General features: G+C 35.0%; 1 pseudogene; it reads right to left on the reverse strand.

Moving 5' to 3' along the window:
* The window catches only part of LOC129895153 (high mobility group B protein 9-like), a 30380-nt pseudogene extending 13249 nt beyond the window's left edge, over positions 1-17131 (reverse strand).
* Positions 17132-17831: the final 700 nt, after the last annotated feature.

Consider the following 17831-nt stretch of genomic DNA (forward strand, 5'->3'; position numbering starts at 1 on the left):
GGGGCAAAGACATGTCCCTAGATCACCCTCAAAATAAGTGTCAAGAAATGTCTTCATAAAAGTTTTAATGTTTTACAAAACATAAGCTTAGAATATAAAGGAGGTTATTCCCGGAACATGGGAACTCACCACAAGCAATCTTCAAACTAATTCGAGCTAGCCACGTGGAGGAGCTCGAGGAGCGACGTCGGTTCCTATATGATGATAGCATGTAGGCAAAAGTATGCATTAGTACTTTGAATGTACTAAGTATGTGAGTATGCTACGAAATGAGGAACATAAATGTGCATAATGAGTGCATACATTAAACATCATCATAAGAAACCTGAAAACATTCATTTTATAGGGAAGTGACCTTAACCGACATTTAAGACCATGGGAGCTATTACATGGAATCCAACATAACCCCTTACGTTGGCACGGGGAGTTTACTTGCCAGGTAGGACTCCGTCAACTTTAACATTTTTTAACTTTAACTTTATTGGCTAATTGTGGATCCACTAGCCTAAATAGCCTACAAGGGCTTCTATGTTGGCGCATAGTTAATACAACATGAGACTTTACTTAAGGACCCCTTAGGTCGAGTCCCCATCTACATGTTACATTCGGTGCTAGATCAATCCCACGAAATAACATTTAAATATCATAATAACATAAGCGTTGTATAACTTTCGACATCAAATTATCATCGGTGGAATAGCTCATTAAAATATTTTATTTGATGCAAATATGTGAGAATTGTCCTTTCACATTGAATCCTTTCTTTGGCTAAAATCCCTTTCATCATCATTCAATCATTTCAGAAGAACCCCCTTAAACATAGGCATTTGCTCATAAACTTTCAATTCAACTTCATAAATACATAGGAAGACTAGGTGGGTTCAATTCATAAAGACCTTCAAATACATTTAAAGAATACTTGTATGCATGAGAGTGATATAAATGCATCGAATCAACCATCTTAAAACAACCCACCATATACACTTTAAAATTACCTTTCAAGCCTTCATATAGGGTCACTAACAAAAAATTTCATTTTATAAATGAGAGTCAATATATCAATTTAAACACAAAAAACTTCAAATATACCATAATATATGCATTTTGAATCATCATGGAAAATCCCATAAGAATTCACCATTTGGAATTTGAAACATCAAGTTGAGAAAATATTTGGGCTCCATGGGTGGAAGGACCATGGATGAAAACCCACATACCTTAGAGTGAAACTTTAAGAAAACTTAATTCTTGGTCTTCAATGAGGAGCCTTAAATCCTTTGAGTTTGATAGAAAAATTGGAGGGGATGATTTAAGAAAGAGGAGGATGGAGATTAGGGTTCTTTGGAGAGGCAAAAGACTGAAAAATATGATCCAAAACGCGTCCAAGTTGTATATATAGGTATTAGGAAAATTTCCAAAAATGTCCCTACAAAATCTGGAAAACTGGACAAGTCCATGACAGGTACGCTATGCAGACGTGTCGCGCACCTTTTTGTTCGACAAAATACAAAAATTTGGAAAAAAAACAAGGCAAGTCCGCGATGCGGACTTGTCCGCACCCTTCTGGTCGACTGAGCATAACTTTTTACTCTGAATTCAGAAAAATGCAATATTGATGGAGTTGTAAAGAAGACTCAAAGACCTTTAATTTGATAGGTTATGGGACGTCCAATTCGTTATATTCTAGGAGATATGGTTATTTGAAGTTGACCCTTATATGAACTCATTCGGAAACTTAGCCGATAAAAATTATTTGAAATCGCTTGGTGTTAGAGATCCCTTATGACCCTAAAACACATCTAATACTCTTAAAATACTTAGAAATTGATCCTAACTCATATATACAACTAAAAGTCACTGAGTTCAATCCTATACGCCTAAAAAGAATGGTTCGAGTCTTGGCATAGAAATTTTCGAGATGTTACAGTGCCATCATGACCTCAAATTTTCAGTCATGACACATGTCCATGATAAGTCAAAATCATAATCACATCGATCGCATCAATATAATTCATCAAATTTCTAGTTTATTATCCCTCTTCTTCGTTATTAAGATCAATCACAATAATCAAGTAATCAAAACTAATTCACATTACTCTCCAACGCACATAACAAGGAGTATGAGCATCTACAAACTTTAACAAAGGTTTAGATGTTCACTTGCCTTGATTCAACTCCGAACTATTCTGAAACTTGTGCCTTTCCCTTCCATCGGCTCTCCAAATCAATAAAATCAAGAATACGAGTACAACGATACCCAAATCATCAATTTTGAAAACTGAGCTAAAATCGAACCGAAAACTTGAATCTTGAAACAAGAGGGTATTTTTGGAAATTTTTAGATGAAAATGTTCTCCAAGATATAAGGAATCTATTAGAGAAAATCGTTTCAAAATAGGAGTTAAAATCAGTCTGAAAACATCATTCTAAGAAAACGCACTAGTTCTTGAAATATCCCAAAATTTGAAGTCCAAAATCATGAAGTAAAGGCCAAAATCAATGTATAATCAATGGTTAATGAAAGATATACGTTAATAACACTTATCCACTCGAAGTCTCATAAAAATCCTTTTTAATTTCGCCCCGCCAGAGCTCTCAAGGTCTAAAAATGGTGGAAAACGACCCTTTCCTGACTTTTGGGAATTAGCTACTGTTCAGGTTGATTTTTCCCTCCACGAACGGGGACCACTAAATCTTCGAATGTGGAGGCAATACACTGGACCCTCCGAAAATGAGAAGGACAGATATCAGGTATTCCGCAAATGCAACTTAGGGCCTACGAACACGGAGAAGAAGAAACAAGAGCTCCGCGAACGCGGAGAATGGGATTACAGACACCAGATATCAGCAAACACCTTAAAGCACAAAGTCACAGATTGGACCCTCAGAATTTATTTGAAATCCCGTGCATACACACCATACATGTTAACCCACTAAATTCAACATTTTGAAATTAATGAAACTGTTGAAATTCGAATTTGAGGTCTCCTGACCTGAAATCCGTTTAGTCGCAACTAAACTAGTTTAGTATTCAAAAATACCAAAATGCCATCGGAGCTCCCAAAAAATACAGTGAAACTCTTCCTAACCTAAAATCACCTCCTGAAATAAACAAAATCATCGAAAATCCAAATCGAGCATCCAAACTCTGAATATTGACCAAAGTCTAACCTTAGTCCAAAATAACTCAAACTTCCAACTTAGGACCTCAAATTCCCGAAACAACTCCAATTTCTGAAACGTCGATTCTCCTACAAATTCACATTCTGAAGCTAATAGAACTGATGAAATTTTATTCCGAGACTCATAACTCTAGTTGGTCCCAAATATCACTTTTGGACAACTTAAGCTTTTAAAATTCAAAAACTTCCAAAACTCAAAACTTTTCAATGAATTCCCAAAACCAACATCAAACACTGATAAAAAATTACTCGAGGCAACTATCGGGGGGGGGGGGGGGGGGTAAAATTGTCATTTTATGAAAATTTCTAAAAATAACCTTCAGGGTCATTACATTGTATATAACATAGACAAATACTATGAGAGGTGTGGGTAGGGTGTGGGGATGGAGGCTATGAAAAATATAAAGAATTGACATATTATGAATTTTTTCATGTTCGGTTGGTCAAACTTTTTGGAGAATATTTTCTCTTTGAAAACAAATTTCTTAAAAATGAGGAAAAATGATTTTTCTAGTGGAAGTAAGGAAACCAAATTCTACAACTGACATTCCACATTTATCTTATCGTTCCAATTGTCATATTATGGATTTAGAATTCCCATCATAGCTTTAACAGCACATGCAAAGGTGGAAGTGATAGCTAAGATTTCTCAAGCTGAAATGAGTTTTTACTTACCAACACCCCTCAAGTCTGATTTGCTTTTGAAAAAGCCATAGATTATATAGAGAATATAAAGGTTTAAGAGATTACAAAAAGTCTTTATTTCATCGAGTCGTATGTAAGACATTAAGTAAAATTTCTCCGAAAACTCTTGCAGAGGTTCAGAGTTAAGTCTCTTGTTTTTAACTCCAAATGTCTGCAAGAGTTCTCGTAGAGATTTTACTTTAAGTCTCACATAACGACTAGATGAAATAAAGACTTTTTTGTAATCTCTTAAACCTTTCTATTGTCTATATAATCTATGGCTTTCAAAAACAAATCAAACTTGAGGGGTGTTGGTAAGTAAAAACCCATTTCAGCTCGAGAAATCTTAGCTACGACTTTCACATTTGCGTGTGTTGTCAAAGCTATGATGCGAATTCGAAATCCATAGTATGACAATTGTAAGGATAAAATCAATATGAAATGCCACTTGTAGAACTTGTTCTCCTTACTTCCACTAGAAAAGTCATTTTACTCATTTTAAGGAACTTGTTTTCAAAGAGAAAATATTCTCCAAAAAATTTGACCAACTAAACATGAAAAAATAAAAAACCATACTGAACGCACCCTCAATGTCCCTATAAAATCATGCTATATGACACATGGAAGAAAGTAGCTCCTCGATGAGAACGAAGAAAGAGGAGACTCGAAAAGATCGAGGTAAAAATTGAATATGTCTAGCCTAGTAATAACACACAAATGTTATTGCATATTGAAATAAATAGAAAACAATCTAACCTAGTAGTAAAATACCAAAATCCTTGAGCTAGTTAGTAGTTATAAAGTGAAATTTAGTCAAATTACACTTCTGTGCGTCAAAACTAGAGTTGTTATATGTTGAATCATACCATATGATATGTGACACAACTGGCTCCTCGATAAGAACAAAGAAAGAGAATACTAGGAAAGATTGAGGTGAAAATTGAATGTCTAGCCTAGTAATAAAACATAAATGATATCGTATATTGAAATAAATAGAATTTTTTTTAACATAGTAGTACAAGATCAAAATTCTTGAATTGGCTAGTACTTATAAATTGTTATTTAGTCAAATAATACTTCAGTGCATCAAAATTTAATCAGTTATAGATTGACACATCTTTTAAAATTATCTCGACATCATGCCAATGACACGTGGCAAAAAGTATTGCTCAATGAGAACAAAGAAAGAGGAAACTCGAGAATATTGATGTAACACCTCCAAAAATTTTCACTAAGATTCGGACCATTATTCGTGTACGTATAGGATCGTACTAGATGATTGTAAAGTGCATGCATGAGTTAGGATTAATTCTTAAGAAATTGGAGAGTGTTGGATGTGATTTAGGGTCATAAGGAATCCCTAAAACCAAGCCAAGTACAAAGAACTCGTCTTGGCTAAGTTTCCGAATGAGTTTGTATAAGGTTCAACTTCCAATGACCTTATCTTTTTGAATATAACGAACTGGGTGGCTCATGACCTATTACATTAAAGGTCCTTGAGTCTTATTTCCAACGCCACTAAGATTGTATTTTTTGGAGTTCGGAGTCAAAAGTTATGAGTATCTTACGACGGACTAGTGCTGCAGGAATTTCAGGCCTGGACTATAACTGAGAAAAACCTGGGCTTGGCGTTGCAGTGGCGCGACGCGCCACTATAGCGCCAGAAACAAGCCTCAGTAGTTTGGTCCTTGGCGCGATGCGCCACTATTAGGTGTGCAAGGTTTTTAAGCCCATTTTCCAGAACCTAGAAAATCTAGGTTTGGCGCTGCAAGGGCGCGACGCGCCACTATAGTGCCAGAAACAAGCCTCAGTAGTTTGGTCCTTGGTGCGATGTGCCACTATTAGGTTGCAGGGTTTTTAAGCCTATATTTGACTTGGCGCTGCAGTGACGCGGCGCGCCACTATAGTGCCAGGAGGGTTTTAGCCCATTTTTCTAGATTTTGGAGAAAGGGCAAATTAGACATTTTCCCTAATTATATATACACTGACTTGGTCACATTTTAGACGATTTCTTTTCAGTCCATTTCCTCTCCAAAAAGCCCTAATCCTCATCCTCTCTTCCTCAATCCATCCCCAACAAGAATTGCCTTAAAAAAATTCAAGGATTCAAGCCTCCCATTGAAGACCTAACATCAAGGTTCCTTCAAAGTCTTCACCAAGGTATGTAAGGCTACTCAAAGCATGGGTTGAGTCCACCCATGTGCCCTACATCTTCTTTGAGATTGAATGTTCATAAGAATAGAGTTATTGATAGATTTATGTCCAAACGGGTCTTTCTTTCAACTATTAACTAAATTTTTATTATGTTGATGTTGTTGAGTTAAGAAAGTGATGTGCTACATGTTGGTATGAGTTATTTGATATGAGTTGTTAAACAAGTTTTGTTAATCTTCTTAAATATGTTGTTTACCTTAAATTGTTGATTTAGAACCTTGGAGTCTTGATGAGTCCCAGAAAGATTTGCTAAATGAATAGAGGAATGATTGGATAGGATTGTATGTTGTTATAAATGCATATTTAAACTACTCTTGAAAGATACGACTGGGATTGATCGGATAGTATGATTGGAAGAGGTTTGATTATGATAGAATTGATGATTTGACAAGGTTCCAAATGAGACTTTTCGATATGATTAGATTGAGTTGATTGGATGGAGTTTTATAAGGATTGAGTCTTGGGAGGAGTATCGAGCACCGAATTGGGTAAGAGTAAGTAATAACTCGAATCTAATAACTACGTCGCCAAACGTAGGAGGGGGTTGAACCGTTAAAGTCGGATGCTTCCCAAATTATTGTCCCGACATGATAGGACTTGGTTGGATATTGATCCATGATTGGTTGATTCGTTCATACCCTGGCAAGGTATGAACGGACGTGGCAACAACGTCGGCTTGTTGTACTATCACTGCCTCATAAGTGATGGTTGTCGGATTAGAGAAACTCCCATATAGGTCTTGATAGTACTCTGAGTCGGATTGGGTTGAATTGTATGTGATTGATCCCATCTAAACCATATTCTTGTTTAGACTTAGGACACTTGATCGAGTTGTTCTTTCTCCTGAGTTGAGATTCCGAGTTGATTTAATTCTTCCTTGATGTTTGTTTTATTCAGCCATTTTACAGACTCGTACATTTTATGTACTGACGTCATTTGGCCTGCATCATTTTATGATGTAGAGACAGGTACTAGAGATCATCCACCGACGCACCGTTGAAGATCTATTCACTTCCAACTAGTTAGTGAGTCCTCCCAGTTTCCGGAGGATACCGAGATTATCTTTATAGCTTTGATTTGTTTCCCTTATTTTGATTTTTGGTAGCCATAGACTTGTCATTGTCACCTCCTGAATTGTTGATAGAGGCTTCATAGACTAGAGCGTGGAAATGTTGAATTGTTCGTTTTGACTAGTTTTACTCTAGCTAGTTATTGATTGGGTATTTGTTTGGCCTTTGGCCCTAAATTATGAATAGTATCCTTATGATTGAGTCTTCCTCTGATAGAATGTGAATGAATGAAAGTGTGACTGGACCAGGTGGTTCGCTTGAAGGCCAAAAATGGCTTTCGAGTGCCGGCCACATCTAGGATACCCTCCCGGGGCGTGACAATTGAGGTGAAAATTGAATATGTCTAACCTAGTAATGCATGTAAGGTGTCTATAAGAGGAAAAATGTAAGGAAAAAAATTGAAACAAAAGCTCCCAAAGTAAAATTAGAGGTTTTTTATGTGTTGGATTGCTCGGGAGGTAAGCATCCCACTTCCAACTTTAAGGTTGTGGGTTCGAGCTACGGACATGCATTTTCTGCCCAAAATAGAGCGAAACTCTTCAGACACTCTCTAATAGAGTTGGGTCATTCACAGTCTTCTCATGAGACACCATTGTGGATTTATCTAAATCTTCTTTGATGAAAAATTATATGTATAAAAAGAAATCAAAATTATTTGTATATGTTTTTCTAACTTGATCCTCTTGTCTATTTTTTTTATTTTGTTTTAGTGAAAATTCAAAAGGTATCGGTAAGATGAAGAATGTAAGGGGAAAAAAATAAAAAGAAAAACACAAAAGTAAAATTAAAGGTTATTTATGTGATCGATTGCTCGGGTGCTAAGCATCCAACACCTCGATTTAGCAAGAGAGGAAAAAGGTGAGAGCTCCGAGGGGTAAAAAAAGGGTTGCCCCTTGTCTCCACTCGTTACCAGCGGAATTCGAGAGGTTGGGTTCATCTGAATCTTATTCAGACAAAAATTTATACCATATAAAAATTCAAAATTATTTGTATATATTTTTTATTCCTTTGATCTTTTTTTTGTATTTATTTTTTATTTCTAAAATTGTTTCAATGAAAATTCGAAAAGTATCTATAAGAGGAAAAATGTAAGGACAAAAAATTGAAACAAGAACTACAAAAATAAATTAGAGGTTTTTTATGTGAAGGATTGCTCGGACAGTAAGCATCCCACTTCTAATTTTAAGGTTGTGTATTCGAGCTACTTACGTGCAATTTGTGCCCAAAACATAGTGAAAATTCTTGAGACACTTCCTAAATAGAGTTGGGTCATTCACTATCTTCTCATGAGACGCCATTGATGAATTCATCTAAATCTTCTTTGATGAAAAATTATATGTATAAAAAAGAAATCAAAATTATTTGTATATGTTTTTCTATCCCTTTATTTTCTTTGTGAAAATCTGAAAGGTATCTATAAAATGTAAGAAAAAAAATAAAAAAAGAAACGCAAAAATAAAATTAAAGGTTATTTATGTGACGGATTGCTCGGGTGTTAAGCATCTAACACCTCGAATTACCAAAAAATGGAAAAATGCGAGAGCTCTAGGGGGGGTTGTGTTTAAAAAAGTAAAGTTACTTACATGTCCTTTGAGCCCAAAATAGAGTGAAAATTCTTGGGACACTTCCTGAACAGAGTTGGATCATTCACAATCTTCTAATGCGACGCCATTGGTTGAGGATACACCTATATTTTTCGGCGCCGGGAGGAACTACAGTTGTTTGAGACATCATGGTACTGCAGACAACTGATTAGACATTCGCTGAAAAATCAAAAAAAATGGTAAAACGAAGTAAATAGAAATGTTATTGCATATAGGAATAAATAGAAAAAAAGTATAGCCTAATAGGAAATATCAAAATTTATGAACCAGGTAGTGTAAACTTACAATTAATGTATATCAGGATCTTGAACATGATAATCAACGTTATAGAAAACTTTCCTGGTTGGAAATACATTATCATTGAGAAGAGCGGCAACCGACAATGATGGAATTGTATAGAGAATATGTAGTAACCCTAATGAGTGAAGGGAGAACCAATTTATAGAGGTTAAGAATTAATCGGGTACGTCCATCAAATAATTAGTGTACGAACGCGATCTATTATGTATAAAATATTAGTTATGGTATTTATATTAATTGCGCAACAAATAAAATAAGGGAAAATGATACGGTATGACCATCAAAATATAAATGGCTCAACTTTGAATTACATATCCCAAGATACACTTTATGCTCAAAATAATGACAAGTTATTTTTCTCTTTTCCTTTCCATTTAAGATTTCGAGTTCAAATTTTAAAATTTTTGGGTAAAGAATGATGTTTGGATTTGATCGACTCATCTCCGCCATCCACCGACAGTTGTATTAATTGAGAGAAAACTACCTTTTTCACCACTCAATCGACCTAGTGAAAAAATAATAATAATAATAATATATATATATATATATATATATGTATATATAATGTATAATATGAATATAAAGTGTATATGAAAAGTCTACTGATAAATATTTTGTATAAAAATTGTATATGTGAATTGTATAATAAATGCATATATAGTGTATGCAGTGGCGGAGTCAGAATTTTGAATAAGGAGGTTCAAAATCTGAATAACTAGACGCACGAACTAATCGAAGGAGGTTCGACATCTACTTTATATACATAAAATATTATTTTAACCATATATAAATAGTATAGTTTTGTGCCGAAGGGGGTTCAGATGAACCCCCTAGCTACAAGGTGGCTCCACCACTGAGTGTATAACATACATTCCCAGCTGATGCATTTCAAAAATAAAAATAATAATATAATAATAAAAATAAAAATACATTTTGGCTATTAAATATCAGTTGAAATTCTAGGGCTTGCTTCATGTCAAATGTTTAGGCCTAGAGGTCATTTGTGTACTTGGTCCAAATACAATAACAAGTCTTAAAGTCTTCCACTTGGCCCAAGGACCACATAATATTAATATAATGACATAAGCATAAGTTGAGCAGAAAATAAATCTCTTCTATAATGTCCATCATACATAGCATAACATGACAAACCACTATACATAATTTTTGTGCTACATACTCCCTTCCATATACTATTACATTACCGACTTATTGTATCAGGTTCATAAGCTACAAAACATTTTGTTGGGTATTTGTTCTGATTTTTCTAGTATAATTAGGTTTTTCTTTTCCTAAAAGAAAAACACAATGTCTCCATATTTGGCTAGTCATTTTTCTTATAAGAAAAGGTTTATGACTCTATAAATAGAGACTTATTCTTTCTAACTTGGTAGCATTCACAATGTAGTCCTAAGGGCTTTGATCGTATTGTGTAGGGGGAGAATTTGTGAGACACAAATGATACGTTATCACTTGTGTGAACCTCTTTTTATTCTGAGTAAATTGTATGAGATTATTTCTCTCGATTATTTGTACTCTCATATTTATAGTGAATTGTTCGTCTCCTCTTGTGGATGTAGGTAGATTGACCGAACCACGTTAAATGTTTGTGTCTCTTTTGGTATATTTTTCGCTTGTCTTCTTATTCATGGTCATTCGAGGTGTACTTTGCTAGCTTTCACATGACACCTAATTATTTTCGATCCTAACACATTTATCATTATGATCAACAATAATGTCTTATTGAGACTTATCCTGCAATATCTCAAAATAATAATGTGTACACCATTATGAAAAGTGAAAAAATTATTAATGTATATCTGAAACACATAATTGAGCTCAGAGCGTCAAAATAACATAAATGCATCAATCATAAGTACAAATAAGACCCATTCTTTGATCATGTTGTATAAAGGTCTTTGATTGTAAGTCCATCGTTAACAAATCTACAATCATGAGATCAGTTCTAATATTCTCAAGTGAAACTCTTAATTTTTGAGCTTCTTCTTTGATGATAAATTACTTTTAATTACATTTGTTTGGCACCTTTGGTGAACTTATCGTTCTTGAAGAAGAATATTGTTGCAGTATTGTCACAATAAATTTTCTAACGGCTTGATAATAGTGTCGACAACCCTAGGTCCTAAAATAAAGTTTGGCAGCCATAATCCATGAATTGTGGCTTCCAAAAATGCCACAAATTCTGCTTCCATTGTTGATGTAACAATGACAGATCGTTTACCATTCTTCCATGTCACCGTTACTTCAACTAGTAGGAACAAGTAACCAAACGTGAATTTTCTAGTGGCAACACATCCAGCAAAATCCGAATCCAAGTATCTAATAATTTTCAAGTGGTTGGACCTCCTACACAAGACCATATAATCCTCCGTTTTTTTCAGGCACCTCAAGACTTTCATTGCAGCTTTCCAGTGATCAATTCCAAGATTACTCTTGATATATCTTCTAGCATTCTGAGCATAAAACTAATATCTAATTTGAGCATACATCAAACTTCCAACAATAGAAGAGTAAGGAAATGAATTCATTTTTTTCTTTCTACATCATTCTTTGGGTATTGCATGAAATAAAATTTGTCCCCTTTTTTAATAAGAAAAATTCATGTTAAATCTTTCTAAAACTCTTTCGATATAGCCGTTTGAGACCGTCCTGAATGATGATGAGGCGGTGGATTGTAAGGCACAATCGTGTTGCAACTTCGTGCAGCTAACTTGGAAGAAGATGATTGAGCTTGTTGGTGCGGATGGTAAAGTACTCCATTGAGAACTTCAGATTCCATTTTGATGCATGGACACAAAATAATCAGTCAAATTTGGCATCAATTGCCCCTTCTGCTTGAAAACATGATCCTAAATACACAAGAGAATTCAGAACAGACAATGTGAGCAACCAAAAAAAAGAACCAGGTGCACGAAGTATTTCACATTCACGCACGCAAGTTCAGATGGTAAAATTGGTAACTATAACTAACTATCGCATGTAAAAATTCACTAATACTAAAAAAAGAAAATTACATTATTAATATGTATGACTTAAATCCTTTAACGGAAGTACTAGACCATTTTCAGCACTATTTCAATACCATTTTCAGCACCCTTTCAGCACATTTGAATCTATGCTAACCATATGAAAAAAGTGATTTTGATAAATCTATTAAAAAATTTCGAAGTCATCACAAATGACGAGTAACAACAAATAGCTTCTCCAGTTAATCCTCGATATGAATGTAGAAAGAGGAGGCTTGAGAAGATTGAGATGAAAATTAAATATGTCTAGCCTAGTAATAAAACACAAATGGTATCACATATTGAAACAATTAGAAAAAATCTAACCTATTAGTAAAAGATCAAAATTCTTGAACTAGTTAGTATTTATAAAGAGTAATTTCGTCAAAATCACACTTTCGTGGGTCAAAACTTAAGCAACTATATATTGACATTTGACAAGTCTTATAAAAATATTTCAACATCATGTCATATGGCACGTGGTAGAAAGTAACTCCTCGATGAGAACAAAGAAAGAGGAGACTCGGAAAGATTACAATTGAATATGTCTAGCCTATTAATAACACACAAATATTAATTGAAATAAATAGAAAAAAATATCTAACCGCGTAGTAAACGATCAAAATTCTTGAACTAGTTAGTACTTATAAAGTGTAATTTAGTCATATAATACTTTCGTGCATTAAAATTTAAGAAGTTATATATTGACAAGTCTTTTAAAAATATATCGACATCATGCCATTTGACATGTGACATGTAGATCCTCGATTAGAACGAAGAAAGAAGAGACTCGGATATATCGAGGAAAAATTAAATATGCCTGGTCTAGTTATAACACATAAATGTAATTGCATATTGAACTAAAAAGAAAAATCTAACGTAGTAGGAAAAGATCAAAATCCTTGAGCTTATAAATTGTGATTTAGTCAAATATATAACACTTCTGTCCATAAAATTTAAGCAGTTATATATCGACACATCTTGTAAAAATATCTCAACATCATTGCCATATGACATGTGGCAGAAGGTAATTACTCAATGAGAACAAAGAAAGAGGAGACTAAGGAAGATCGAGGTGAAAATTGAATATGTCTAGCTTAGTAATAAAACACAGAAATATTATTGCATACTGAAACAAATAGAAAAAATCTAACCTAATAGTAATCAAAATCTTTGAACTAATTAGTACTTATAAAGTGTAATTTAATCAAATAATATTGTTGTGTGTCAAAACTTAACCAGTTATATATTGACACGTCTTTTAAAAATATTTTGACATGATACCATATGACAAGTGGCAGAATGTAGCTACTTGATGAGAACAAGGAAAGAGGAGACTAGAAAGATCAAGGTTAAAATTGAATGTCTTACCTAGTAATAACATACAAATAGTATTGCATATTAATTTATTTTAAAAAAAATCTAACCTAGTAGTAAAAGATAAAGATAAAAATCCTTGAACTAGTTAGTGCTTACAAAGTGTAATTTAGTCAAATAACACATCCGTGCGTCAAAACTTAAGCATCTATATGCTAACACATCATCTTCTAAAAATATCTCGAAGTCAACAATATGACATATGGCACAAATAGCTTCTCTAGTTACCTCGATAAGAACAGAGAAAGAGTAGACTCGTGACAATTGAGGTGAAAATTTAGAATATTTTTAGCACAGTAATAGCACGCAAATGTTATCACATACCAAAACAAATAAAACATTGATTTGGAAAATAATATATATTTAGTACAAAAGAGATTAGCAGATATGAAAATTTGCTAACCTAGAGATTTATCAAGCAAAAGAACTTCATGTTTGATAAATTAAAGTAAACTTGTTCAAAGTGAAATAATGTTTCCTCAATGAATATGAAGCACTTGTTGTGGTTGAAGAAAACTTGAATACTGAACTCACTTCTCTCCATTTCTTATCTGCCACTAACTATGTAACAAAATAATATTTGTATATCTTCTTGATTTATTTTTTAAAAAAAAATAACAAAATGTATCATATCTAAATGAAATAAATTATTAACCTTGTCAAAGACACACCATTTAGTCACCTCTACATAGAGAACATGCAAACCAAGATCCTTCCCTCCAATCACAGGACCCCTTAATTAAACCAAATCAAACATTAAATATTTAAAATATATATTCTCAACTCATGATTGAATCAACAAGTTTCTCAGGAATATACGGTGCCCCTTGTCTCCACTTTTAACTGGCCGAATTCGAGATGGTGGATTCATTTGAATCTTCTTCTGACAAAAAATTATACCATATAAAAAATTAAAATTATTTGTATATGTGTTGTTATCCTTTTGATTTCTTTGTGTATTTATTTTTATTTTAAAAATATTTTTAGTTAAAATTCGAAAGGTGTCTATAAGAGGAAATATATAAGGGGGAAAATTTGAAACAAGAACCAGAAAAGTAACTGTCACGCCCCGGGAGGGTACCCTAGACGTAACCGGCACCCGAAGGCCATTTCTGACCTCCGAGCAAACCACCTGGTCCAGTCACTCACTCATTCAAGCACATTCTCTTAGCGGAAAACTCAATTAAAGAAATACTTTTCCTAATATAAAGGCCGGAGGCCAAACGTCTACAATCAAAAGAAGATAACAAAAATAGGACTCCTCTAGATGACCGCTCGACCTCCCACACTCCAGTCTATGAAGCCTCTATTCATGTCTAAAAGGTACCAATGACAAGCCCATGGCTACCAACAATCTAAATAAAAGGAAGGGCGACAAAACTGTACAAGAAGGCCCAATATCCTCCGGGAACTAGGAGGACTCACCGACTGGCTGGAAGTGTATGTGGATCTTCAACGGAGCGCCGGTTGATGATCTCTAGTACCTGTCTCTGCATCATTAAACGATGCAGGCCAAATGGCGTCAGTACATGGAATGTACGAGTATGTAAAATGGCCGAATACAACGAACATCAAGAAAGAATAAATCAACTCGGGAGCTCAACTCAAAAGGAATGACAACTCAATCAAATATCCTAAGTCCAAACAAGGATATGATTTAGACTGGACCAATCATATACAATTCAACTCAATCTGACTCAGAGTACTATCAAAACCTATTTGGGAGTTTCTCTTAACCGACAACCAACACTTATGAGACAGTGAAGGTACAATGAAGCGACGTCGTTGCCACGCCCGTTCATACCTTGCCAGGGTATGAACGAATCGAACACTCATGGATCCAATCCAACCAGGTCCTATAATGTCAGGACAAAAGCTCTCGGGGAAGCATCCGACTTTAACGGTTCAATCCCCCCTACGTTTGGCAACACAGGTATTGGGTTCGAGTATGGACTATACCCTTGCCCAATTCGGTGTTCGATACTCCTCCCAAGACTCAATGCTCATAAAACTCCATCAAATCAACTCAATCAACTCATATCAACAAGTCTCATTACAACCTTGTCAACTCATCAACTCTATCACAATCAAATCTCTTTCAAGCATACTATTTGCTCAATCTCAATCATATCTTCAAAAGAAAATTTAAATGCGCATGTATAACATTATCTATATATAATCAATCATTACCTCCATCCATTTGAGAAAATCCTTGTGACTCATCACATCTTCAAGACTTCAAATCGACATTCTTATAATAAGCAACATTTTTAAGAAAATAATATACTTTATCAAATCTACATAATTAAGAAGATCGATAGAACATATTTAGCAACTCATTTCTTCATCATCTCATACTCACATAAGGGCTCATTTTAGGGACCTCTTAGCTCAACAACATTGACACATAAATAATCAAATAAGATGGAGACAAAACTCATTCAAACATGTACCATACCAAGAAACTCCATTTTCATGAATATCTAACCTCGAAACAAGAATAGGGCACATGGGTGGACTCAACCTATGTTTTGGATAGCCTTACATACCTTAGAATAGATGCTTGAAGAAACTTTGTTGTGGGTCTTCAATGGAAGCTTGAGGTCTTGAAGCTCTTGGACTCCATTTTGTTGGAAATGGAGAAGAAGAGAAGAGAGAGGAGCTAGGGCTTTTAGAGAGAGAGTGGGGGCTGAAGAAATGGTCCCAAAATATACAAGGCTTGTATATATATAACTTGGGACAATTCCCAAATTGCCCTTCCTCTAAAATTCTAAAAAATTAGGCCAAAACGCCCTTGGCGCGATAGTGGCGCGTCGCGCCCTTACAGCGCCAAGGCTAATTACGCCTAAAACCTGCACAACTTTTAGTGGCGCGTCGCGCCAAGGACCAAACTACTGAGGCATGTTTCTGGCGCGATAGTGGCGCGTCGCGCCCTTACAACGCCAAGCCTATTGTTCTAAATTCTGGGAATTTGGCCTGAAAAACCCTGCACAACTTTTAGTGGCGCATCGCGCCAGGGACCAAACTACTGAGGCATGTTTCTGGCGCGATAGTGGCGCGTCGCGCCCTTACAGCGCCAAGGCCATTTCCCCAGCAGTTGCAACCCAGGCCAAAATAAAATTCCTGTCGTGCTAGTTCATCTTAGGATCGTCATATCTTTTGACTCCGAACTCCAAAATTTACGTTCTTGGTGGCGTTGGAAAGAAGGCTCCATGACCTTTAATTTGATAGGTGGGCCACCTGGATTGACGTCTTTCAAAAGATAGGGTCGTTAAAAGTCGACCCTTACATGAACTCGTCCTAAACTTAACCACGACGGATCTTTTGGACTTAGCTCGGTCCTAGGGGTCCTCAATGACCCCACATCACCTCCAACGTTCTTAAATTCCTCAGGTACTCATCTTAACTTAAGCACATACTTCGAAATAAATACGATGGACCCCACACGTATACAAAAAAGGCCTGAATCTTAGGGAAAATTTTGAGGGGTGTTACAGTAACATTATTAGAGGTTTTTTATGTGACGGATTGCTCGGGCGGTAAACATTCCACTTCTAATTTTAAGTTTGTAGGTTCGAGCTACTTACGTGCACTTTGTGGCCAACACAGAGTGAATTATTAAGACACTCTCTAAAGAGAGTTGGGTCATTCACTATCTTCTCATGACACGCCATTGGTAAATTCATTTAAATCTTCTTTGACAAAAAATTATATGTATAAAAACTCAAAGTTATTTGTATATGTTTTTCTATCCCTTTGATCCTTTTGTCTATTTATTTGTTATTCTTCAAATTTTCATAGTGAAAATTGTAGAAGTATCCATAAGAATGTAAGGGGGGGGGAAATTAAAAAGAAAGAAACACAAAAGTAGAATTAAAGATTTATGTGACGGATTGCTCGGGTGCTAAGCATTCAACACCTCAATTTACTAAAAGAGGAAAAAGGCGAGAGCTCCGAGGGGTAGAAAAAAAAGAAGTTGCTCCTATCTCCACTCATTATTGACGGAGTTCGGGAGGGTGGATTCATCTGAATCTTCTTCAGACAAAAAATTATACTATATAAAAAATCATAATGATTTGTGCATGTTTTTTTATCCCTTTGATCTTTTTTGTGTATTTATTTTTATTTTTAAAATTTAGTGGTGAAAATCCGAAAGGTATCTGTAAGAGGAAAAATGTAAGGAAAAAAATTGACACAAGACCTACAAAAGTAATTACAGAGTTATTTATGTTGAACCAGTTAGTACTTATCAAGTGTAATTTAGTCAAATAACACTTTCATGCGTCAAAATTTACAAAGATATATATATTTACACGTCTTTTAAAAATATCTCAACATCATGCCATATGACACGGGGCAGAAAGTAGATCCTCG

This window comes from Solanum dulcamara, chromosome 1 (genome assembly GCF_947179165.1).
Source record: "Solanum dulcamara chromosome 1, daSolDulc1.2, whole genome shotgun sequence".
Classification (NCBI taxonomy): Eukaryota; Viridiplantae; Streptophyta; class Magnoliopsida; order Solanales; family Solanaceae; genus Solanum; species Solanum dulcamara.